Here is a 25,758-nt window from a genome sequence, read left to right as displayed (position 1 = left end):
CATGGGTATATTAAATTTTCAAATATCTGCACACAGTTTTTCCTGCATAAGCCCATCCACAGACAAACAGGGGCAAAATATACAGGTACTTTGCTGCTAGGTAGCTTACTAATAATTGCCTACTTCATATCTATTCTGTAGTAGTTATAAGGCAGTAGTCAAAAGGTAGCAGAGTAGTACCCACAAGCAAATACTAACTGTGCTGTTTGAATTAATAGTAATACAACCTAAGGAGAGAGAGAGATATGGAAAAGGGACAAGGGGGTCAGCCACTGAGACACCAGTTCTCTTATAGCATTATTCACTATTTACTATTACTAAAACCTCTGAGGAGACAATGTTATACTGACTTTTCATTTCAAAATTATATATTTTTAAAGCTGAAGCATTACAGCCAAGCCGATTCAATAAAATATTGTGTTTAACATCTTTCAAAGGACAAAACTATATTTTTCAATTTAATACCATTATGTCATGATTTCAGGAATTGCTTTTCGGTGCTGTATATCTGTTTGCCCTCTAATCTTTGGAAAAGCTTACCCAGCGATCTGCTGTGAGAATATACAGTTCCTCCTTAGGAGTGACAACCAAAATGGATATTTGGAAGCCAATAAGCCCCTAATCATAGGGAGGTACATATTCAGCTGCTAAGTGGCTCGGCTAGTCCAGATAAACTTATCCGACTAACTTAGCCCATATGTTCAGCGGCATGTCCGTGCTGCTGAATATATCCAGCTATCTTAAAGTTAGCTAGATAAGTTGATTCAGCTATCTTTAGGACAGGTCTATGGGACAGCCAGAATTAGCCAGATAAATTATCCGGCTAACAACTCCTCCCAGTTACACCCCCAGAATGACCGTAACTTATCCAGCTAAAATCTAGCCAGTTAACTTATTATCTGGTTAGAATTTGCCACACAAGTGCCCAGTCACCTGGTCAGATAGCTTCTGAGTTATCTGGCTAAATGCTTTTGAATATGGATCTCAAGGCAAATACTTCTACATTTAAATAAGTTATTTTCTTCCTTTCAGAGGACCTGTGCTAAATATAGATACATGACATTTTCAAGGAGTATCTTGACCCATTAGAATCTTATGTTACCCTCAAGTGTCTCTTTTAATGCAGCTATGCTACCAACATCCTTCAGAACATGAACTTACCTGTTCCTTGGCTGAATTATTCCAAATTTTCGTCTTATTAATGGGGCTCCTTTAGTTCTTGTTCATAGATTCTAATTTTTTTATTTTTCCTGGGAGAGAAGGGAAAATAAAGTCTTTGAAATGGCAGCAAATACTGGTCCAAGCATATTTATTTATTAAAAAAAAAAATATAGCCCGCCTATCTACAATTCTAGGCAGGATACAGACTCATCACTCATAACATTTCCTCCATCTTTCATTGCAGTCTGGAAATAGAAACTCCCTGAAGCAAGCTTGTGCTTTTCGCCTACCAAATGGGAGGATGTCTGCCCCTTCTGGATCTCTTTCAGATCACAAGGATAAGATTGTCTTCATGCAGGGTAGGCAATTTTCAGAAAAAAAGTGAGATTGATAAAACTGATTACAAAATTGTATCCCTCTCTACTACCCATCATTAGGTGAAATTGAGCTGTTTGATTATTGCCTACTCTCTATGGGAGTAAAAGTATGTCATATTGTCCCTATACGTTGTAAGTGTTCCTACGCTAAAGTTAGGTCAGGGGAAGCAATTGCTGTACACATGCAGTTTTGATTATTCAAAACTATGCACATTGTTTTATGCCGAAATCATGAATGCACAGACAGAAGGCACACATCTCTGCATGTGATATTTCCTTGGCAATAAAGCAAAACTATTGGCATAGTTATGTTTTGATGACTAGTGCAAAACCCGCAGGAGTTTGCACTAGTGCATGCATCCAGTTTTGATTATTTATCCCCACAATAAAATCATATATAGTAACATAGCAATAACAGCAGATAAAGACCAAATGGTCCATTCAGTTTTCCCAACAGTGTGCTTTTGGTAGTAACTGCTCTTCCGTGCAGGTTATCTCCGCCGTTAAAGGTAGTAATGATCTGCTTCATGCAGCATTTCTGTACTGGGTACACAGACTTTGCGCCAATAAAGTAAAAATATGTGCCTTGTTTTCTTTGATGATTGCTCCAGGAATACCCCCTTGGAGATTTGCAGATGTGTTTACTGGGATACTTTTTCCCTGCAAAACAATGCATGTAGTTTTGAAAATGGAATGTGCATTGTTGATCTTCCAGTCTAACCCTGCTTCTGAGTCCCGCCTACTTTTGCCACAGGTAAAAAGTAAATGTGGTGTTGATCCCTGCACATACTTTTACCTGCATATAGGCTGAGCAGTTTTCAGACAGCCTATTTACACTGGTAAACAGCCAATTACTTTTGGAAAATGGTTTTAGCAAATTTAATTACAGTAAATGGCATTTTCTGTAGATTGCAGGATGAATTAGCCATTACATGTAGGATGACATCATCCAGCAGCACCAAATGGACTTGTCTCTCCTAGTTAAGTAGAGCTTTGAGCTCTACTGAGCACATGCAGGAGTTCCTGCACGGGCGTTGCCTCATGAGCCTCCTTAGTCTATATAAGAGCTATGTAGTCGACTCTCCAGGGAGGTGGGTATATTCCATAGCTAATTCATCCTGCTATGTACAGCAAACACCATTTACAGTAAGCAAATTTACTTTTCTGTCAATAAGCAGGTTGAATTAGCCATTACATGTGAAGAGTCCTAAGCCGAGGGTTGCAGTGGAGTGTTTACTAAGTAAGCAACCCAGTCTCCACCTGGAGAGTGGACTACTGTGAGAACAGATAAGGCAAAACTGCCTGTATGATTTTACTGTCAATCCTTGAGAAGATGTCCAGGGTGTAATGGGACATAAAGATGTGAACTGATAACCAAGTTTCAGCTTTGCAGATGTCCTTCAGAGGCACTTCTTAAAGATGAGCAACCGAAGACATAGCTCTCACTTGATGTGCTTTTACAGAATCTGTGACTTGCAATTCTGCTAAAGTGTAGCAGTGTTGAATGCACTCAGCTACATTTGAAAACTGTCATGCCTAGCCTGTTTGGGTCATATAACACAAACAGTTGAGAAGTTTGCAATGTGACTCAGTTTATTTCTTGTAATAGGCCAAGCTCTTTTGCAGTCTAAGGTATGAAGGGCTTTTCTCCTTCATGCACATGAGGTCTCAGAAAGAAAGTAGGCAGTACAATGGACTGATTGATATGGAAAGCTAAGACAACCTTCAAAACTTCAGATGAGCATGGAGAACCACTGTTATGAAAAAAATTGCATATATGGTAGATGGTGTACAAAAACTTGGTGTTTGCTGACTCTCCTAATGAAGGTAACTGCGACGAGGAATGCCACCTTCCATTTCAGGAATTTTAGTCAAGTTGAATCCAGCATATGAAAAAAAGGCTTCATCAGTTGAGAGAGGACAACATTCAAGTCCCATGGAACCAGTGGCTTTTGTACCAGAAGCTTGACATGCCATAGACCTTACATAAATCTAATATCAGCGGATGAGTGAAAATCGGTCTATTGTTCACTAGTACACAGTATGTCGAAGTGGTGAGGTCTGAATTCAAGAGGAGGAATAAGTATGTCAGTAAATGCTTGGGATCACAATAACATGGGTCCAAAACATTTGGTTGACACCACTTATTTATTTATTTATTTATTTATTTATTAGCGTTTTTCTATACCGGCATTCATGATTAGAAACCACATCATGCCGGTTTACATAAAACAAGGGGTGAGAACAAGAAACGAAAAACAAGTGCAAGGAGAACAAAAGTTACATTACAACAGGGTCTTAAAACTGGGAAGAGAAATTAGAATAAGAGAGACGAACGGAAGAGATTAAAATATTTACATTATTTACATTATGATATGAAATCTATTGTATAGTTTGCTGTCTCTTGTAAAATTACTATCATTTAGATCGGGTCTGGGAAGGCTTGTTTAAATAGCCAAGTCTTAAGCCTTTTCTAAAAGACGGTAGGCATGGTTCTTGTCTCAGCTCCGGAGGGATAGAGTTCCATAATGAAGGGCCGGCTGTGGAAAAGGCTCGGTCTCTGAAAGTTAGGTAGTGAGTGGTTTTGGTTTGGGGGACATGGAGTGATCCTTTGTAGGCTTCTCTGATGGGCCTGGTGGAAGTGTGTTGTCTGAGAGGAATTTGTAAATCGAGCGTTGTTTGGTGATGTATGGCCTTGTGGATAATAGTGATGGATTTGTGGATGATTCTGAAGTGTATAGGCAACCAGTGCAGGTTCTTGAGAATGGGTGAGATGTGATCTCTTCTCCTGGTGTTGGTCAGAATTCTCGCAGCTGTGTTCTGGAGCATCTGAAGGGGTTTGATGGAAGCAGAAGGAAGACCAAGTAAGATAGAGTTGCAGTAGTCTATCTTAGAAAAGATAACTGCTTGAAGTACCGTTCTGAAGTCTCTAACGTGCAGGAGCGGTTTGATTCTTTTTTTTGATAGAATATCTGTTCCATTTGAAAGCATAATTTTTTCTAGTTGGTGGCTTTCTTGATGAAACTAAAATGTCTACAATCTCTCTCAGCAAATGGAAATTAGAAATTGTGCTCAACATCCAAGCTGTTAGATTGGGATGATAAAGCATCTCTTTGTCTTGAGTCAACAAATTGGGGGTCTAACCTGACATGAATGGGAGGACTCCTGGAAATTTGTACAAGATATGCAAACCATATCTGTCTGGGCCACGCTGGAGCTATGAGGATCAAACAAGTGTGATCCCTGAGAAACATTTGCATTGTCCTGGCAATCAAAGGTATCTGAGGAAAAGAGTACATGAAGCTTTTCCTCAGTCAATCAGGAGAACATTCTGAGGTAGTCTGAGATTGCTGGGTAGAACTGAGCAAAATTGATTTATTTTTCCGACCTGCTCTGAAGCAAATGGATTTATTGATAGTAGACTCCCATAAACCAAATAGTCTGTCTATCACTAATTGATTCAGAGACCACTCGTGTGTACGAAATACTTTGCTAAGGTACTCTGAAAGTATATTGGTGATCTGTAGCTTGAAGAAGCAAAGAATGCTTCTTCAAGCTACAGGTCCTGAAGCAACTTAGACCACTCTTACACTTCAAGGATTTCCGTTCGGTGCTTCAAGCCATACTGTTTTCAAAGATCGACTATTGTAATGCTCTATTACTTGGTCTCCCCGCTTCGTCCACCAAACCTCTTCAGATGCTGCAAAACGCAGCGGCTAGGATCCTTACAAACACTCGTCGCAAGGACCATATCACACCAATCCTAAAAATCCTACACTGGCTGCCCATCCAATATAGAATACTTTTCAAGGCTCTCACCATCATCCACAAATCCGTCTACCAGCAATCCACTCTCCAACTCACCTTCCCACTCGAATTACATACTTCCGCAAGACCAATCAGAACTGCCTACAAAGGTTCACTCAAGGCCCCCCCCAACAAATCATCGGTCCACAACTCTATTCACAAGCGAGCTCTTTCAACAGCAGGTCCACTACATTGGAATTCACTTCCCCAAGACTTACGCCAAGAACAATGCCATTCAACATTCAGAAAGAAATTGAAAACCTGGCTGTTCGCAGAAGCCTACCGCTGAAGGATCTCTTCAACCATCACTGACTCTCATTCTCCCACCCCTCCCTAATCCCTACCCCCCCTCTTTTCCCTCTCCCCTTCCCCCCCACCCAACCTCACCCTTTCCTTCTCCCACTGGACATACCATGCTAATAACTGCCTAGGATAAATCTATGTTTACGTATCTTATAGTTTTTGTTGATTATATATTTATCTCTCTCTAATTGTTTCTTAGTTTAAATTCTGTACTGTCTTCCATTGCCCAGGTTTTACGCTCCCTGTTTAATGTAACTTTACTTTCTACCTTGATGTTAATTGGTTTCCCCTCAGTTACATTGTAAACCGGTACGATAAGACCTAGTCTTGAGCATCGGTATAGTAAAAGAAATTAAATAAATAAATAAAATCCTGGGAAGATAATTGGCCTGGAGGTCAGCTTGATTCTTGGTTACCTAATCCCAAATCTTCAGTGCTTCCTGTCAGAAAGGCCTGTGCCTCCCTGAATGCTGACATAAAACATGGCATCTTGGTTGTCTGTTTGAATCAAGATATTCTTTCCCTAAAGGAGATGAGTGAATGTTGATAGAGCGTATCTTATTGCTCTTAACTCTAAAAGATTATCTGAAAATAGTTTTCCTCAAGAGACAAGGTGCCCTAGGTTCAAAAGGATTCTGTGTGTGTGCCCCATTCTTTGATGGAAGTGTCTTTCGCTAGTGTTACTTCACAAGGGAGTGTTCAAAGAGGAATTCTTACCTGGAGAACTCAGGGATATAATAACCAATGCAATTATCGTTTCACATCCCCAGAGATCTGCACCACAGTTGATAGTACCTAAGTCAGCTGATCCCATAGAGAATGAAAACTCCATTGAAGGCAATGGATATGAAGGCAGGTCAGCCATATCACATGGAGGGCTGCTACTACGTGTCCTAATAGCACTAGCTATTATACTGGCTGATGAGCGTGGAGAAGACAGTAGCTTGTGAATGAGCGATCTTATGGTGGTCACTCATTCTGAGAGTAGAAATGCTTTCCCTTGTGAGACTATCCAAGCCCTCACAAACTTGAGTCTTTGAATAGGTACTATATTCTACTTTTTGAAGTTGATTAGAAACCCCAAGACAAGTGTTCTTATACAGAGAACAGAGTACTTCTTCCTGAGAGTTCGCCGTGATTAGCCAGTCATCCAGATATGGGAAAACTCATATGCCTTGGTGACCCAGATGTGCCACTACCACTGCGAGACATTTTGTAAAGACTTAAATCTGCGAAAAGGCCAAATGAGAGTACCTTGTGCTGATAGTAAAAAGAATCCACTTTGAAGCAAAAGTAGCACCAACAGGAAGGATAGATGGGCTTGTGAGTAAATGCATCCTTAAGGTCTCCTATACACATCCATTCATCCTTCTCTATGAAAGGAAGAATCATGCTGAGGGAATTCATTTTGAATTTCCATAAGAGTAGGTGTTTATTCAGGCATCTGAAGTCTAGAATGGGCTTCAATCTTCCTGATTTCTTGGATATGAGGAAACATTGCAAGTAAAAGGCCTGCTGGGACACAGGGATAGGCTCTGCTCATTGTTGAAGAATTGTATCTCTAGGAAAAACAGTGCCAGGTAAAACAGATCTGGATTTAGAAGCACATAATGTGGAAGGGCTGATAGCCAGGGGAAATGCGAATGTATCCAGACTGTACAATTTTGATGACCCAAAAGTCCTTTGTTATCTGATGCCACATTTCCAGGAAGGTCTGGTTTCTGGCCCCCACTGGAAGAGAGTGGTAAAAGCTGTCTGGAAGGATCAAAAACTTGGCCCCAATTTGGGTTGGTCCTGCTATGTGGTTTAAGGCTGACAGTGCTCCCACAATAAAGGTCTGGTCAGAAGCTTTTGTTGATGCTGGGCTAGAAAAGGTGGCAGACGGTACTAATGAAAAGACCAATAGAGGCATCTGTGGGAGTATGGTCATTTATACATACAGACTGAGTGTCTCAAAGTAGGCAGCTATTCATGAACCAAGGACAGAGATTATACTTTTACGTTCTGATCTGTTATTTGAGCAACAGTTTCTCTAAGGGTTTTTACCAAACAGGTTATCTCCTGACCAAGGGAGATCCACCAATGTCTTGTGGACATCTTCACAAATGCTGCTCGCTCTAAGCCATGCTTTATGTTGAGCCCAAATTGAGGCGTAGGAGATACATGAAACAGACTCATGGACAGAATGGAGAAGGTGACAAATGTACTCTTCCATGTCCAAAAGCGCTTGGGGATAATAACTACCAGCCTTCATAGGTTTAAGAAATGGTTTTAGCTTCTGAATGTAACTGTGGAGGTATTGCACCATATAGAATTGGTGAATAGATATGTGAGCAATAAGCATAGAGCTTTGAAAGACTCTTGCCAAAGTTGACAAGTAATCTATGACCCTTTCCTAGAGGTGAGTTTGAATGAATTTTTGTCTTTTTATCCTTTTTCATAGCAGATTAGACCACTACAGACTAGTGTATCAACTATACGCTGAACCCCAGAGAGCCTGATGGGCTGGGTAGTGAGCCTGATGCAACATTAGTTTTGACAGAGTAGAATGCCTGGACATTTTGGAAGAACATGGCTTTGATTGTTTCAATGGATCTTTAGTGAGTAACACTGAGGAAGTCTGAGCAGATTCAAGATGTTGCATCGATGCACGCATCAACTGTGCCAAGATTGCACTATGTGTTTGTGTGCTGTGCATCATGGGGGTCATGCATCGGAGTACCGGATGCACCATGCGGTTGATACATGGAGACCTCAAGGTGTGATATAGCAGGAGCCACTCATGGTCTTTGGTGCACTGTGTGACGAGTGAACCAGTGCATTGAGTGCATTGGTGCATCATGTGGTGAGTGCTCTGATGCATCATGTATTGTGTCATTGATGCAATGGTGCTGATGATGGTCACTTCAACGATGCTGATGCACTGCTATTGAAGGGTTTACGCTTTTTCAACCCAGGCTCAGATAGTTCCAACGACTGATGCTGCTGCTTCTGTGATGCAAGGCAGCTGATGCTACTTGATCCCCATGGCTTTGGCCTGAGCCAGTTGGGGAGTCTTTGAGGAGCTCTTGCTCTATTCTTTTCCTGGCAAGGCAGATGCTGCACTGTGGGAAGAGGATCTGCTGCAAATCAAAAAGATTTATACAGCTCATCTTAATTGCCTTTGAACGTTGGGAGAACGGGACATCAGTGAGGGACATTACCTTGCCACAGATATGGTTTTTGAATCCATTCACTGTTGATTTGTTTCTTCTGGTCTGACATGTAGAGGAGGTGAGGCTTCTGGGAAAAAAAAATATATATATTTTTTTTTTAATAGCACTGAAAAGTGCTGTTCAACACTTATTCAGGAACGTATTCCCGGTAGAGGGATCTCTCTCTTCTACAAAGCTTTGCAGTCACACCGTATACAACATGATCTACCTCTAGCCCTCATACAGATCTGGAATAGGGATTTACAATTAGACTGGGATACTTGCCATTGGGATAGAATATGGAAAAAAGCTCATAAACGTTCGTTATGAGCCCGACGAGTCAAGATGATGGTCAAGCTTCTCCACCGGGCGAATTGCTATCCTCTTTTCTATTCCAGGTTTAATCCCACCTCCTTGGGCCTAAGTTAGCGGGGATGTGGAGGAGCGGGGTCTTTCACGCACATTTGGTAGACTTGCACCTTTATCACTTCTTTTTGGCAACAGATTGCCTCTTCGAGCTTAACTATCCTGGGAAAACCCATTGACATGCGTCCCGAGCTCTGTCTACTGGGCCACTGGGGAGACCATCATTTTGCCTCCTCCCAAATAATTCTGCCAGACCATTTAATACATGCTGGCAGATGTACCATTGCACTTATGTGGAAATCTGCCCCCTTGGCTGCTGGAAAAAAACAGGTTCATGAACTGGAACTGGTGGAGAAGCTTACCCATTTGCCCAAGCATACTATGTTCCTGTATGATGCTATCTGGACACCTTATTGGAATTACTGGAATGTTTTACATGTCTCTTGAGGGTTCCCAATGTCTAGGCTCCTTCTATTGGATTTTGTTGCTTATACTCTTGATACCCTGTAACATATTTTATGGATGTGGCATATGTTTGTGTTAGTGCTCCAAGTTCACTGTGCTTATTCCTGCTCTGAAATGGGACGGTTGGGCAATTTCTCCTTTTTCTTTTTATTTTTTACTGATTCTTTTGCTGTTTTTACAACTGTTTGTTATACATGAAAAACATTTTAATAAAGTTTCAAAAAAAAAGAGCTGTTGAGACTGTTGCAGAGGCAGTGAGGCAACTTGAGAAAGAATTATCAAATTCATTAGTTTAGAGAAAAATAAAGAGAAAAGACTGGGTACATGTCCATGCTTGTGATCGGTCAAAAATTAGCTGAGGAGGCTGATGAGGCAATACCGTGAGGGAACTCCTGTGCATGATCAGCAGAGCTCAAAGCTCTACTAGCTAGGAGAGAGAAGTTAATTTGGTGCTACCGGATGATATCACCCCACATGTAATGGCTAATTCAGCGTGCTTATCCATGAAAAAAAAAAGGTTCTCTATATGTACTCAATGTATTATTATCCAGTGAAAAACTGATAGTAATTCTTTTCCTATTATACAAGGATGAAAGGCTGAGTTGATCACATCTGAAACAAGGAATCAAAAGTTTACACAGATATTGGCAATTTTCTTTTTAATTTTTAAATGAGAGATTTATCCCCCTAGTTTGGCCAGGGTCCAAACAGTTTTGTGGCCACAGTGGATGGGATAGAAGAGCATTAATCCTTGCCCCCATATTCTACAGGTTCTCAATCTCAGCCAATAGGTCAGGAAAGGTCCAACCTTAGTTCATGATTCAGACCGTTCACATGATCTTAGCTGATGGTGCAGGCACATTTATAAATTTATTTTTAGCAAAAAGTTTAATCCTCCTATTTTGGCAATGGTCAATACATAATCATATGTCTCCTGGGGTCAGGTATCAAGATATTAATCCCCAGTCCCTCATATTGTACAGGTTCTCAGTCTTCGCCTAAAAGGCCAAGAAGCGACCATCCTCATCTCATAATTTAGACTCTACTCTTGGATGTACAGGCAGGTGTTATAGCTGAGCTGTCTTTACATCTACTTTAATAATATGTAAAGTGTATACATCTATCTATATATACATATATATATATATATACACACACACACATACATATGCAGCTCTCTCTCTATATAGATATACATATATACACACATACATACACAATATATAGAACAGTATATGTTTCTAAACACAATAATTTTTATTCCTGGATGAATGCAACCAAACATTCAGGAAAATTTAGAACATTCGATATGTCTTCCGGTGATTCTTCTGATGAAGATGCATTAGATTTGAACCCTTGGTCTAATAAAATGGTTAGATTTAATGTTTTACAAGCTTTCAGAGTCATGTGCAAAATTATCAGTATTTTTTAGAGACACACTCACTTCACAGGACTTTCTAGAACAGAGATGGATGCCATCCAGGGCGGGATCCACCTCAGTCATAGTCAGATCAAACCAAACGGATAACACGGTCTTCATCGGTAAATACAGATTGTGTATGTAACTTATTCTTGAGAGTACTGTCAGCAGTAGAAATGTCTGTGCTACAAAAGGTTTTAATGTTTGTTCCCATGAGTGTATACGAATCCTTCAAGATGCATTGCTTCCTTTCAGATATTCATACGCAAATTAAAAATTGCCACATATTTTGCTAATTTTCTTCCAACACACAATAAAAGCAGGTTGGCTCCTAAGTCCACCTAGACAATTATTAAGCCAAATCCCAATTGTGATCAGTCCTGGCTATTAATAACAGCCAACATCATGGCATTATATACTAACATACTTCAATCCACAGCTATAAATATCATTGGAGAATATGTGGCTCCTACTGACCTTACCAGCTCTCACCAATCCTTTATCAGTTTGTCAGTGGCCTGTCTTTAAGTGGCCTCTTTTGAACAGCAGCACATGTGTGTCACTTTTTTGGAACTGAATTCAGATTTGGTTAAAATTCATCGATGATGAGAAATCAGGGAAGCTAACCTTGGCAGTGCAATAATAATGGGAGATTTCAATTACCCCAGTATTGACTGGGTAAATGTAACCACAGGACTTGCTAGAGACAAAGTTCCTGGATGTAATAAATGACTGCTTCATGGGGCAATTGGTACAGGAACCAACAAGAGAGGGAGCAATTTTAGATTTAATCCTTAGTGGAACACAGGATTTGGTGAGAGAGGTAACGGTGGTGGGGCCACTTGGCAATAGTGATCATAACATGATCAAATTTAAAATAATAACTGGAACAGGGACAATAAGTAAATCTAAAGCTCTAACACAATTTTCAAAAGGGAAACTTTGAATAAATGAGGAAAATAGTTAGAAAAAAATGGAAATGTGCAGCTGTAAAGGTTAAAAGTGTTCAACAGGCATGGACATTGTTTAAAAATACAATTCTAGATGCGCAGTTCAGATGTATTCCACACATTAAGAAAGGTGGAAAGAAGGCAAAAAGATTACCAGCATGGTTAAAAGGTGAGGTGAAAGAGGCTATTTTAGCCAAAAAAAATCCTTCAAAAATTGGAAGAAGGATCCATCTGAAGAAAATAGGATAAAGCATAAGCATTGTCAGGTTAAGTATAAAACATTGATAAGACAGGCGAAGAGATAATTTGAAATGAAATTGGCTGTAGAGGCAAAAACTCATATTAAAAACTTTTTTAAATACATCCAAAGCAAGAAAGCTGTGAGGGAGTCGGTTGGACCGTTAGATGACCGAGGGGTTAAAGGGGCTCTTAGGGAAGATAAGGCCATTGCATAAAGACTAAATGAATTCTTTGCTTCCGTGTTTACTAATGAGGATGTTGGGGAGATACCAGTTCTGGTATCTCCCCAACATGGTTTTCAAGGATGGTGATTCAGATGAAATGAACCAAATCACTGTGAACCTGGAAGATGTAGTAGGCCAGATTGACAAACTAAAGAGTGACAAATCACCTGGACCAGATGGTATGCATCCCAGAGTACTTAAGGAACTAAAAAATGAAATTTCTGATCTATTAGTTAAAATTTGTAACCTATCATTAAAATCATCCATTGTACCTGAAGACTGGAGAGTGGCCAATGTAACCCCAATATTTAAAAAGAGCTCCAGGGGCAATCTGGGAAACTATAGACCAGTGAGCCTGACTTCAGTGCTGGGAAAAATAGTGGAATCTATTCTAAAGATCAAAATCATGGAGCACATAGAAAGACATGATTTAATGGAACACAGTCAACATGGATTTACCCAAGGGAAGTCTTGCCTAACAAATCTGCTTCATTTTTTTGAAGGGGTTAATAAACATGTGGATAAAGGTGAACCGGAAGATGTCGTGTATTTGGATTTTCAGAAGGCATTTGACAAAAGTCCCTCATGAGAGGCTTCTAAGAAAACTAAAAGTCATGGAATAGGAGGCAATGTCCTTTCATGGATAACAAACTGGTTAAAAGACAGAAAACAGAAAGAAGGATTAAATGCTCAATTTTATCAGTGGAAAAGGGTAAACGGCCTCAGGGATCTGTACATGGACCGGTGCTTTTCAATATATATATATAAATGATCTGGAAAGGAATACGCCGAGTGAGTTTATCAAATTTGCGGACGATACAAAATTATTCAGAGTAGTTAAATCACAAGCGGATTAGAAGGACCTTGCAAGACTGGAAGATTGGGCATCCAAATGGCAGATGAAATTTAATGTGGACAAGTGCAAGGTGTTGCATATAGGGAAAAAGAACCCTTGCTGTAGTTACAGAATGTTAGGTTCCATATTAGGAGCCACCACCCAGGAAAAACATCTAGGCATCATAGTGGATAATACCTTGAAATCGTTGGCTCAGTGTGCTGCAACAGTTAAAAAAGCAAACAATGTTAGGAATTATTAGGAAGAGAATGGTTAATAAAACAGAAAATGTCATAATGCCTCTGTATCACTCCATGGTGAGACCACACCTTGAATACTGTGTACAATTCTGGTCGCCACATCTCAGAAAAGATATAGATGCGATGGAGAAGGTACAGAGAAGGGCAACCAAAATGATAAAGGGGATGGAATAGCTCCACTATGAGGAAAGGCTGAAGAGGTTAGGACTGTTCAGCTTGGAGAAGAGATGGCTGAGGGGGGTAGATAAATGTCTTTAAGGTCATGAGAGGTCTTGAATGAGTAGATGTGAATCGGTTATTTACACTTTCGGATAACAGAAGGTCTAGGGGGAATTCCATGAAGTTAGCAAGTAGCACATTTAAGACTAATCAGAGAACATTCTTTTTCACTCAATGCACAATTAAGCTCTGGAATTTGTTGCCAGAGGATGTGGTTAGTGCAGTTAATGTAGCTGGGTTCAAAAAAAGGTTTGGATAAGTTCTTGGAGGAGAAGTCCATTAACTGCTATTAATCAAGTTGACTTAGGGAATAGCCACTGCTATTAATTGCATCAGTAGCATGGGATCTTCTTGGTGTTTGGGTACTTGCCAGGTTCTTGTGGCCTGGTTTGGCCTCTGTTGGAAACAAGACGCTGGGCTTGTTGGACCCTTGGTCTGACCCATCATGGTAAGTTCTTATGTACAGGTTACATATTCAATTCTGCATCTCTGCCTTAAGATCTATATTGGACACACTAAAAGATCTATTAAGACTCAAATCATCCAACATTGTAATTGCATAAGTACAAAAAAGCTGAAAGCACCTATTGTGCAACACTGGCTAAAACAGAATCATGCCATAGAACAATTACAATTTTTTATTATCCAGCATATGCATCTTAGCAAAAGGAATATTTTCCTCCAGCTGCTATGTAAGGAACAATACATTTTCAAATGGGACACATTCACCCCAGAGGGTTTAATAAGCAATAGCATGGGAGGTATTTTATTATTTTTGTCCTTGTTTCAGTCTAATTGTAGCTTTGATGGGTATGGGTCTGGTAAGAGAAGGGGTGGCTTTCAACTAATCTTTGGCCTCATCTAGTGAAGCAGTGTCATTTAAGATTCTGGGCAAGAACTCTATGTTTATCACAGGATTGGTAGTAGAAAGAGGTCTATCATTAGCTTTGGGTTTATTTCCCAAATCAGTGTCATCTAAGGCTGCAATGAATACAGCTTTGTTTGCTGCAATACCGGTATAGATTTAAAGGTGAGCTTCTGGCTAGGGGCGGATCTAAGTTTCCAACATATTCGTGTTCGGTAAGATATTTTTCTTTACATGTAATTATGCTTAAGGGGTTTGTAGTTTTTGATTTGTAACAATATATTTAGTTTCTGTTCAGCTCATTTGAGCTATGAACCAAAATGCATTGACATGTATTTTGTAGCATCCACATGAGCTTTAAGGACTGATCATTTTGTGCAGATGATACATTTTAAGCAAAAAAGTGTCAACACCCTATCCCACCTTCCACTTTTGAGGTTTGGATGTAATGCTTTATTTATTCTAATGGAGTGGAAGTTAGCATGAAAAGAATCAAATTGTAGTATTTATATATATATATATATATATATATATATATATACACACACACACGTTTTTTTTACGCGCGTGGCAGTTTTAAAATTCTGCTGTAAGCTTTTTTTCCATAGACAAAGAATAGAAGAAAAGACAATGAATCGGGCCCTAAGGTAGCAAGATAAAGCAATTTTTTGTTGGGAACCCCGGCCGCGCAGGACCGCAACCGTCCCCCTCATCTGTGCCAGCCAGAGGCCCGACCCTGCCCTCGCCGCTGCGGCTCCCGGCTGCCAACTCCGCCCACGGCCTGCTCTTGCAGCGCCCTGAACACCGCAGACTCCAGCTCCTCGTGGTCTCCTCCCTAGGTGCACAATGCTTAGAGAACCACCATTGACCATCTCTTCCATCCAAGGATATCCTCTTCCCGGAAGGATTAGCCGCACTACCGCTCCCATGAGACTCCGATTCGGAATCCTCCACGAAGAGGAACTCACCTTCTTCATCCTGGAGAAGACGATACACCAGGTAGTCTTGGTCTTCCCTGGCTCAAAAAACACTCTCCTCGCATTGACTGGCAGAATCTGCAGATAGCCTCCTGGGGGCCCTTATGCCACTCATCTTGCCTCCTAAAGGTGCCTCGCCCTGGCCTTCTTGTAGCTACCACGCCACTTAACTTGCGTCCGCAATAGCTGATTTTGCAGACGTCTTTTTCAAGGAGAGAGCTGAGACACTTCCTGAACATTACCTTCCTTCCAGCTACCATGCCCCCTCGAGGGCGTGTATACCCTCTATCCCTACCAGAGACCCAAGCCAGGTCCAAGTATATTCAGGAGAACCTGGATAGGGACTTCATCAGACAGTCCACTTCATCAGTGGGAGCCGGCTTCTTTTTCATGGCAAAGAAGGACGGGTCGTTGTGGCCTGTATCGATTACCACAGGCTGAATGCCATCACCAGGAGAGACCAGTATCCACTGCCACTCATCCCCGAACTTTTGGACCATTTACAGGGGGCCAAACTATTCACGAAGTTGGACCTATTAGGGGCCTATAACCTTGTGTGCCTAAAGGATCTTGCTTCCCATCGCAAGGATGTCAGACAGGTACTTCAACGCTTACGGGAGCACAAGTTGCTTGCCAAACTAGAAAAATGCCTATTCGAACAGGAGGCACTGCCCCTTTTGGGCTTCATAGTCTCGTCTACAGAATTTCATATGGACCTGGAGGTGGTTTCTAGCATCCAGAACTGGCCCCAACCTACAGGGCTCCAGGACCCCCAAAGTTTCCTCAGGTTTGCCAACGTCTACAGGCATTTCCATCCTGCAGTACTCCCCCCTGGTAGCACCCCTTATTGCCCTCACTAAAAAGGGGGCCAACCTCAAACAATGGCCACTCAAGGCAATAAAAGCTTTCCAAGATCTAAAGCGTGACTTCTTCTAAGACATTTGTTTGCAGCACCCAGACCCTGCACACCCATTTGTGGTGGAGGTGGGATGCCTCCAACACAGCCTTGGGGGCTCTTTTGAGCCAATACTCTCAGAAAGGAGCCCTGCTGCCCTGTTCTTACTTCTCCCGGATGTTCACGCCTGCTGAGAAGAATTACAGCATTGGAGACAAGGAACTCCTGGCCATCAAGATGTCATTCGAGTAGTGGTGGCAGTGGCTCGAGGGGGCTCAGCACACCATTACAGTCTTTACAGACCATAAGAATCTTGAGTACCTCAGCCATTCCCAGGGATAAAACCGCCTCCAGGCCTGTGGATAGTTATTTTTAAGCAGATTCAACTTTTCCCTCCGCTACCGTTCGGCCTCCAAGAATACTCGGGCTGAAGCTCTCACTAGAGCGTTTGAGACAGAAGACTCTCCATCCGTTCCTCAACATATCTTTGACCAGGCGAAAGTAGTTCTTGCTGTCACTCAAATCACACCTCCAGGGAAGACGGTGGTACCCTGAGACTCCGACAGAAAGTTCTGTCCTGGGCCCACGATTCTCTCACAGCCGGTCACCCTTGAAAACCCTGCATGCTTGAGTTACTGCAACGCTATTACTGGTGGCCACAAATAGAGTGTGATGTCAGGGCCTACATCAATTCTTGCCCGACTTGTGCCCGACAGAAACCCCTCACTGGATGACCATGGAGCCCACTCCAACCGCTACCAGCCCCCAAGAAGCCATAGACCCATCTTTCCACGGACTTCGTGGTGGACCTGCCATCCTCCAAATGCCATCACATTATTTGGGTTGTCCTAGATAGGTTTTCTAAGATGGTCCATCTCACCGCCTTTCCCAAACTGTCCTCAGCGCCGGAGCTGGCCCATCTATTCACCCAACATATTTTCTGCCTACATGGACTCCCCTGGCACATCGCATCAGACTGCAGAGTGTAGCTCACTGCTAACTTTTGGCGCTCCTTGTGCAAGAAATTTGGGATCCAGCTTGCATAATTTTCTGTCATATGCAAATTTGATCACCTTACTTGTCATACCCCTTCCCAGATCATTTATAAATATATTATAAAGCACTGGCCAAGTACAGATCCCTGAGGTACTCCACTGTTTACCTTTTTCCACTGTGAAAACTGACCATTTAATCATTATCTCTGTTTCCTCTCTTTTAACCAACTTGCAATCCACAAAAGGACATCACCTCCTATCCCATGACTTTTTAGTTTTCTTAGAAGCCTCTCATGTGGGACTTTGTTGAACGCCTTCTGAATATCCAAATACACCACATCTATCAGTTCACCTTTGTCCACATGTTTATTCACCCCTTCAAAAAAATATAGATTTGTGAGGCAAGACTTCCCTTAGGTAAATCCATGCTGGCTGTGTCTGATCAAACCATGTTTTGTGATTTTATTCTTTTATAACAGTTTCCATGATTTTTCCCGGCACTGAAGTCAGGCTCACCGTTCTATAGTTTCCCAGATCACCCTTGGATCCCTTTTTAAATATCAGAGTTACATTGGCCATCTTCCAATCTTCAGGTACATCGGATGATTTTAATGATAGGTTACACATTTTTACTAATAGGTCTGAAATTTCATTTTTTAGTTCTTTCAGAACCATGGGGTGTATACCATCTGGTCCAGGTGATTTACTACTCTTCAGTTTGTTAATCAGGCCTACCACATCTTCCAGGTGACCATGATTTGGTTCAGCTGATCTGAATCATCACCCATGAAAACCTCTGGAACCTCTGAAAGATATCTCTCCAATACCTTCTTCAGTAAACACTGAAGCAAAGAAATTATTTAATCTTTCCATGATGGCATTATCTTCTCTAAATGCCCCTTTAACCCCTTGATCATCCAACAGTCCAACTGACTCCCTTTGCAGGCTTTCTGCTTCGGACATATTTTTAAAAGTTTTTATTGTGAGTTTTTGCCTCTAGGACCAACTTCTTTTCAAATTCTCTCTTAGCCAATCTTATCAATGTCTTACATTTAACTTGCCAATGGTTATGCTTTATCCTATTTTCTTCTAAGGGATACTTATTCCAATTTTTGAATGAAGATCTTTTGGCTAAAATAGCCTCTTTCACCTCACCTTTTAACCATGCCGGTAATCGTTTTGCCTTCCTTCCATCTTTCTTAATGCATGGAATACATTGGGCCTGTGCTTCTAGAATGGTATTTTTTTAACAATGTCCATGCCTATTGCACACTTTTACCTTTCAGTTTTTTTCCAACTGGATAAGTTTATCTGGCTAACTTTAGAACAGGTCTTCAGCTGTCCTAATATTAGCTGCTATGTTAGCTGGATAACAATGAAAATCTTGGAAAAGTGGACCCTTGAGCCGAGACGAGGTTGTTGCAACCTCCAGGGGGTGGCCCCTGGAGGTCCTCATCATTGGGCGGCAGTTCTGGAAGAGAAGATCCAACTGGACCTTCACCTAAACCAGCCCTTGTTCCCCACAGGTTGAGCCCTTGGGTAATGGGGCCAGCAGAACTTAGATGCGGGTCTTCCCTGGTGTGGAACCAGCAGGTGAGGAAGAAGGCAGTGTCTGAGGAGTCCAGGGGTAGAGGCAGAGGTTGATCAAGCAGTGTCAGTACCAGGCAGAAGTCATGGCAGGTGAAGATCAAGCAGAGTCAAGTACTAGGCAAGTAGTCAGAACCGAGAAACCAATCCAAGGAATGAGGAGTAAGGCAGGGACCGGAGGCAAGGAACAGGAATGCTGGAACCAGGCATCAGGAACAGAACAAGGCAGAGTCAGGAATGCTGGGAATAAGAACGCAGGCAACTCTCACTCTCTGAAGAGTAGGACCTATTGCTGAGGTGAAGTGAAAGCAGAAAGGCAGGATTTAAATACCCTTGGGTTCCAGAATCTCCCGGCGTGGCCAGGAGATCACCAGGGGCTTAAGGAGTGACACGTGAAATGTGTTGTGTATTTTCAAAGAGGAAGGCAGCCTCAAGTGATAGGTGACTGGCCCGATTCATTCTGTGATGGAGAAGGGACTAATGTATTGGTGGGCCAGTCTCATCGAGGATACTCACAGCTGAATGTGACAGGTACTAAGCCATACCTGGTCTCCCGGCTTGAAGAGAGGCGTGGGCCGCCGATGCTTATTGGCTATTCTCTCTGCTTCCTCGACCACCCATCGAAGATGGTCCTGTGTGTGGGTCCAAAAGGCATGTAGTTGCTGGGCAGTGAGGTGTGTTGCTGGAGATGGCACCGAAAGGGGTGTAGGCAGTGGTGGAGTGGGTTGCCTACCATAGACCACCAAGAAGAGCGAAGAGCCAGTTGCCAGTTGTGTGAAAACTCAGACCAGGGAAATAAAGTGGATCAGTCATCCTGTCTGCTGTTCACAAAGGTGCATAGGAAGGTTTTTAAAGCCTGGTTGGTCTGTTCGGCTTGGCTGTTGCCCTGCAGGTGGTACGCTGTGGTAAAGTAGTCACATCTCAAGCGGATTGTGATGAATTGCAGGAGGATCTTGCGAGACTGGAAGAATGGGCTTCCACGTTTATTTATTTATTTATTTTGAACATTTTCATACCAACATTCATGTGGCAAGATACATATCATATCGGTTTACAGTGGAACACAATTTTGCAACAAGCATTACATAGAACCAGGGTTACAAGAAACTGGGAAAACAAGGGTAAAAACAGCAGTTAACAATAGAGACATTTAGCAAATGAAGGGACGATTAAGCAAAAAACTGTAAATCAACACTAGAGAATTCTAAAATAAATATAAATAAATATCAGTGCAATAATAGGCCAGTGAAAGATGGTCATGGAAATGTTTGAAGTGGTATGTTATTGGTAATGTTCGTCTGGTTATGGAGAAGCTTGTTGGAATAGTATGGGAATGGTAATGATTGTCTGGTTATGGAAAAGCTTGTTTGAAAAGCCAGGATTTGAGTTTTTATTTTGAATGTCAATGGGCATGGTTCTTGCCGGAGATCTGGTGGAAGAGCATTCCATTGAGAGGGTCCCGCGGTGGATAGGGCACGTTTCCTTAGGGCTGTCTTTACTGGGGGGGCATAGAGAGTGCCTTTGTAAGCAGATCTAATCGGTCTGGAGGATTCATGGAGACATAGAGGTACGTTAAGATCAAGAGGTGTTAGATTGTGCATGGCTTTGTAGATTATCATAAGGACTTTGTAGAGAATTCTAAATTTGATGGGAAGCCAGTGTAGGTTGCAAAGTATGGGCATGATGTGCTCTCTTCTATTGGTATTGGACAGGATCCTAGCGGTGGAATTCTGTACCATTTGCAGGGGTCTGAAAGTGTTTGCTGGGAGACCTAAGAGGAGCGAATTACAGTAGTCGATTTTTGAAAAGATGATCGATTGAAGCACCATGCGGTAGTCATGGAAATGGAGGAGGAGGGGTTTCAACTTTTTCAGTACTTGACATTTGAAGAAACAGTCTTTTGTGGTTGTATTGATAAATTTTTTTAAGTTGAATTGATTGTCAAGAATAACACCAAGATCTCTGACATGCAGAGATAAATTGATTTGAGAAGAGATAGGTGTTTTGTTTAGTCCATACTTGTCATCATGTGATATGATAAGGATCTCCGTCTTATTGGTGTTAAGGACAAGGTTAAGGCTAGTGAGGAGGTGGTTGATTGATTGAAGGCAAGTGTTCCAGAAGCTGAGGGTTTTGGAAAGGGATTCCTTGATAGGGATTAGTACCTGCACGTCGTCAGCGTATATGTAGTGTGTTAGATTAAGATTTGTTAGAAGCTGGCAGAGTGGATGAAGGTAAATGTTGAAGAGGGTTGGAGAGAGGGATGAACCTTGAGGGACTCCCAAGGAGGAGCTGACGGGGTGGGATTCTTTGTTGTTAACTTTGACCTTAAAGCTTCTGTTACTAAGGAAAGACTTGAACCAACTGTGTGCCGTCCCAATGATACCAATGTCCGTGAGACGGTCTAATAGTATTGTGTGGTTCACTGTGTCGAATGCCGCAGAAAGATCAAGAAGAGCAAGGAGGTATGGTTGTTTTTTTTCTAGGCTGAGGAAATTTAACGTGGTCAATTGCAAAGTGATGCATATAGGGAAAAATAACCCTTGCTGTAGTTACACAATGTTAGGTTCTATTTTGGGAGTTACCACTCAGGAAAGATATCTAGTCATCATAGTGGATAATACATTGAACTCATCAGCCCAATGTGCTGTGGCGATCAAAAAAGCAAACAGAATTTTAGGAATTATTAAGATGGGAATGGAAAATAAAACAGAGGATGTCATAATGCCTCTGTCTCACTCCATGGTGAGACCGTACCTTGAATACTGTTGCAATTCTGGTCACCGCATCTCAAAAAGGATGCAGCTGCACTAGATAAAATGCAGAGAAAGGGCAATCAAAATGATAAGGGGCATGGGAAGGCTGCCCTATGAGAAAAGGCTAAAGAAGTTAGGGCTGTTCAGTCTGGAGAAGAGATGATTGAGGTGGGATTTGAATGAAGTCTACAAAATCATGAAAGGACTTGAACAAGTTAATGTAAATCGGTTATTTACTCTCTCAGATAATAGAAGGTCCAGGGGGCACTCCATGAAGTTAGCAAGTAGCTCATTTAAAACAAGTCAAAGAAAATTCTTTTTCACTCAGCGCATAGTTAAGCTCTGGAATTCATTGCCAGAGGATGTGGTTACAGCAGTTAGTGTAACTGGGTTAAAAAAAAAGTTTGGATAAGTTCCTAGAGGATAAATCTATAAACTGCTATGATGGTAATCAATAAGCAATAGTAGCTTGTGATCTATCTAATGTTTGGGTACTTGTCAAGTACTTGTGACTTGGATTGGCCACTATTGGAAACAGGATATGGCATATCTTTTGTTCTAAGATAGCCAGGGATGATCAGCATGCGCCCATGTCTCTGAATATCCCTGCAAAGTTAGCTGGATAAGTTTATCTGGCTAATTTTACAAGCTGGCCAGCGTGAGAATATGACCCTCATATTCATTTGCATTAATTTTATGGGAAGATTGAAGATAGGGATTACAATGTCTGCTATAAATGATAAATATTTTAGTTACACTGGACTGCCAGCTCTGCTGTATGGTACTAGTTACACTAGAAAACAGCATTTTCTAATTGGAATATAATTTGAACCAGTACATGTGAATGTATTCTAATTTAATTTAAATTGCATGCAAAATCTACATTCTGTTTTTACTGCTGCAAAGCCAGTGCACCTACGAAAACTGGAATGAGCAGCTAGGAAGTACTGTTCGAAAACAGAGAAACCTTTTATAAGCAAACACGTTTTATTATTGTTTCTAAATTAAAACAGAGTTAAAACTGATAAGGCAGACCAGCACTGCTTTCTTACTTTGAATCTGTTCTTCAGAACAGGCACATACATAATGGACAAGCTAAAATGTGTCACTGCTGAAATGCATTCAACCTTGCAGAACTCCAAATACACCATAACGCCAGGAGAGTGACAGCTGGATAAACACAGTAAATATTTGTATGGAGACCTTAGTATGGAGTGCAGACTAAGGTAAAACAATTTTTTTTTTTATTAATGTTGTGCATTCATTTCCAGAACCCATTCCCTTCTTTGAAGATAAACTGGAAAAGAAGAAAGAACATTTTTTTTTTAAACTAGACTAGCTGGCTCCTTTGGTCTCTCTAAGCAGACGGTTTCTATTCCCTCTGAAATCTCACTGTTAAGGTATAAAAGTCCTGAGAGTGAGAAGGAACTGAACACATTATAGGACTCAGACATTCTCAGTGCACAAAAATAGCAGCAGTAGAGCTACTATTACTAGAGCTTCACACTTCAGACTTCTACTTTCTCAGTTAATAAGCTTAGCTACTTCCAGAAATAAACTTACTGCAGCATATTTAAAGTTACAGCCATACAGTAAAAAAAAAAGGTTAACCAGATTATACTCTTTCTAATGCTGAGTTTCAAGGCAGCGAATGGAGGAGAAGACGGCATGGAAGCGGTTCCACACCAGGAACAAAAAATGGCTGCATTGGCCTAAGCGGTGCTCCAGAAGCTGATTAGCTTGCTCTCTCAGATGGTTTTCAAAATCATAATAACTGAATTTCCACCAGCGATGCTGAATTACAGGAATTTAATTTAGGCACCAGTAAACTTCTGGAGCTTTCCAAAGCCACAAGATTTACACAGGCTAATTTTAGGACTATACTTTAGCACCTAAATTCCTACTGACAATTTTCCAGAAGTAGAAAGTGGTTTCTTTGCAATATTAAATTACACAGACAAATTACTGTTTCAAATGATTATGAGTCACACGATAGCTCTAAGAGTATCTTTGACACTGGCACCAGAGAAAAGCCTTTAGGACAGGATTTCCCCAAAGTCTGGACTTAATAGGGCTACATTGGACATATTGCTTAAGCCGTGGATAAGTGGCATAAGGATGCTCCTGTATTCTGTTGGACAATTTTATTTGGTGCTTCCTAAAATTGTCAATCACCTTTTCATTTCTTGAATTGCTATTGTCATCGTGTACATTACACAAGTGCTCATCATTCTTTAGTTTACTACTCAAGTGTTGTTTGAAACTTGTGTATCTCTCTAGTATGCCACAATTATAATCTTCTCATATTCACTATTACTTTTATATGTCCCAGCACCAAGAATCATTGTATTCTCTTTTATTGTTTCTAAGCAATGCAGTCATATATGTTACTATCTGATTATTTTTCACCATTTATTTACTATTAAAATCTTCATTCAAATGTATAGAGTTCCTTGCTTAATCATAGATTTTCATAAATTGTAACATTTACACTACATTTTGCTTATTTCAAAATCTTATATATTATTAGCCATTTATTCATTTTTAAATCCCCTTATCTATAGTAATATGATTTTATTTTTATTAACTTTATTACTCCTATTTAGTAAGATTGTTTATTTATCTCGTGTGACCTCTCACGTCAATAGCCTTTGCTCGGTGTCAAGAGGGCATGTTGCGCTTAACATGGTTCTGACACAATTATTTTGCATGTAGTATACGGAATAAAATTCAAGTCCAATTCTATAGGCTGAGCACAGCTCATGCTAACTTCTGGAAACAAAATGCTGAAGCTAGTAAAATTAAATAAATAAAATAAAAAGACCACGATCAACATATTTTCTGAAACTGCTGAGAAATGTCTATAGCTCCTGATCTGATCCTATCTTACTAAAATAATAGGAGACACATCTCTTCACAAAACCAGAAAACATCCTGGGTGCAAAGTTACAGTGACTCTGGTCCAGAGTGCATGCAACGTGACCTATGATTGACAGGGATGACATCACCTATTACTGTTAGAGACATGCTGCTGAAAAGGTATAAGACATGAAACAAGACAGAGAAACAAGAGAAGCTGCCATCATGAAGCAAATATGGGTGCAAGCTGACTACCTGACTTCCCCATCCATCCCATCTACAAGAAGCAGTTTGGCCACCTGCCAGTAAGTCCTAATGTAATGCTTGCAAGAATAATAAGTAGCAAAACCTCACTTTCTGTTTATATATCCTGTCTCTAAAAATCCTTAGTGAATGCAAAATATCTACATATCTGTGTAATCATGGTATAATCTGATTAGTGCTGTAATTTGTGGGATTTGCAGTCCTTATAATAAAATATTAGTTTATTTGGTTGACTTTCTGGTTTCCAAGAATTTTTTGGTTTCATTTGCAAGTCATATTTTGAAATTGTTACTACCCTAAGGGGCGGATTTTCAGAGCCCTGCTCGCGTAAATCCGCCCAAAACCGGGCGGATTTACGCGAGCAGGGCCCTGCGCGCCGGGAAGCCTATTTTACATAGGCCTCCCGGCGCGCGCAGAGCCCCGGGACTCACGTAAGTCCCGGGGTTCTCGGAGGGGGGCGTGTCGGGGGCGTGTCGGGGGGCGGGCCCGGTTGTCGCGGCGTTCCGGGGGCGTGTCGGCAGCGTTTTGGGGGCGGGTACGGGGGCGTGGCTACGGCCCGGGGGCGTGGCCACGCCCTCCGTACCCGCCCCCAGGTCGCGGCCCGGCGCGCAGCAGGCCCGCTGGCGCGCGGGGATTTACGTCTCCCTCCGGGAGGCGTAAATCCCCCGAAAAAGGTAAGGGAGGGGTGTAGACAGGGCCGGGTGGGTGGGTTAGGTAGGGGAAGGGAGGGTAAGGTGAG

At 41.4% G+C, this 25,758-nt stretch overlaps 1 protein-coding gene and 1 long non-coding RNA gene across 6 annotated transcripts in view; one reads left to right on the top strand and one right to left on the bottom strand.

Annotated features, from left to right (window-relative positions):
• Positions 1–25,758, bottom strand: part of ESRRG (estrogen related receptor gamma) — a 1,204,337-nt gene that overhangs the window by 560,308 nt on the left and 618,271 nt on the right. For all 5 annotated transcript variants that reach the window (XM_029593195.1, XM_029593193.1, XM_029593192.1 and 2 more), the window contains one exon: positions 1,162–1,250. The gene's annotated coding sequence lies outside the window, so the exon portion shown is untranslated. The remainder of the gene's footprint in view (positions 1–1,161; positions 1,251–25,758) is intronic.
• On the top strand, positions 1,426–25,066 carry LOC115086824. Its single transcript, XR_003855340.1, has 3 exons — positions 1,426–1,520; positions 22,967–23,122; positions 24,798–25,066. It is a non-coding gene; the product is annotated as an uncharacterized LOC115086824 (long non-coding RNA).

The sequence above is a fragment of the Rhinatrema bivittatum genome, chromosome 3, assembly GCF_901001135.1.
Source record: "Rhinatrema bivittatum chromosome 3, aRhiBiv1.1, whole genome shotgun sequence".
NCBI classification, from domain to species: Eukaryota; Metazoa; Chordata; class Amphibia; order Gymnophiona; family Rhinatrematidae; genus Rhinatrema; species Rhinatrema bivittatum.
Note: the sequence above shows the minus strand (reverse complement) of the source record. Positions and strands in the feature narration are given on the sequence as shown.